This window comes from Bison bison, unplaced genomic scaffold, assembly GCF_000754665.1.
Source record: "Bison bison bison isolate TAMUID 2011002044 unplaced genomic scaffold, Bison_UMD1.0 scf7180017864450, whole genome shotgun sequence".
Taxonomy (NCBI): Eukaryota; Metazoa; Chordata; class Mammalia; order Artiodactyla; family Bovidae; genus Bison; species Bison bison.
Genome location: NW_011495012.1, coordinates 12,220 through 13,577, shown reverse-complemented (window position 1 = coordinate 13,577; position 1,358 = coordinate 12,220). Strand labels below are relative to the sequence as shown.

At 51.5% G+C, this 1,358-nt stretch overlaps 1 pseudogene; it reads left to right on the top strand.

Annotated features, from left to right (window-relative positions):
* Positions 1 to 1,358, top strand: part of LOC105002291 — a 19,338-nt pseudogene that overhangs the window by 7,674 nt on the left and 10,306 nt on the right.

The following is a 1,358-nucleotide window of genomic DNA, read 5'->3' as shown; positions in this document are numbered from 1 at the left end:
AAGCTACCAACGGTATTTTTCACAGAGCTAGGACACTCCATTTTTAAAGCTATTGCTGAACTTTTCCCTGTGCTGGCTACCCCTTAATGTGGGGCTTTCTCTCCTTGCAGTGGGCGGGCTTCTCATTGCAGTGCTGCTCTTGTGGCACACTTCTGGCTTAGTCCTATACTTAGGACTAGAGTTACTTTGTGCTCTAAGATAAAGGTCTCCTCCTTCCAGGTCTGTCCAAGAAACCCTCTCTCTCAGCCCAGGAGGGCCCCGAGGTGAGGTCAGAAGAGAATGTGAACTTGGTCTGCAGCTCTGAGAGCGCTTTTGACCAGTTCCATCTGCTCAGGGAGGGGCAGAACCTTGGGCGCCCGCTCGCTGGACGGCGGAGCCCCCACAGAGCACTCCAGTCAGAGTTCCCTCTGGGACCCCAGACCACAGCGGGGTCTACAGGTGCTACAGCTCTTTCAGTCACTCTCCCTACTTGTGGTCAGACTCCAGCGACCCACTGTTCCTGTCCATCACAGGTGAGGAACCTCTTCCTGGCCCGTGCGTTGTTGTTCCTGTTCAGACACTATGTTGTGTCCAACTCTTTGCCACCCTGTGGACTGCAGCACGACAGACTCCTCTGTCCATCACTACCTCCTCCACATGGATCACAGCCTTGTAGTGGTGAAGGGGCTTTCATACCTCAGTGAAGCTATGAGCCAGTCATGCAGGGCAACCCAAGCCTGACGGATCATAGTGAGGAGTCCTTACAAAACGTGGTCCCCTGAAGGAGGAAATGGCAACCCATTCCAGTATTCTTGCCTGGAGAACCCATGAAGAGTCCCATGCTTTACAATACACTAAATCACATTGAGGTGGCAAAAAGGCCGTTTGGCTTTTCCCATAATATCTTACTGTGTCACTGAGCTCTATCTCAAGGTCTCCATGCTGGCATCAGGGGCCCTTAGGAATTCTGGAGAAATGGAGGCAATGAGAACCAGAGAGGAACACAGATCGTATATGGCATCTCAACCCTCTTTCACCTCCTGTATGGATGCTCCACATCAGAGTCCTGTCTATCCAGGCAAATAAAGAAAAAACGTTCAGGGTAGATCCAGGAGGAGGAGAGGCTGGGCTCATTCGGGAGGATCAGAGATTGCATCGGCCCCTTGCTCTTACTGTTTTCCCAGTAGCACCTCTGACATACAGGTGATTTTCCAATTAAGGAGCATAGATACTCATTCCTGGTGCAGAGAGGATGTCTCTTGCTTACAGCTGTCTTTCATCACCAGGCATATCCTTCACGCCTCCTTCCACCATCTCTTTTCTGGGATGGAGGGTCTACTCAATGCAATCACTGTGAGGGACCAGAAGCTCTTCCCTCC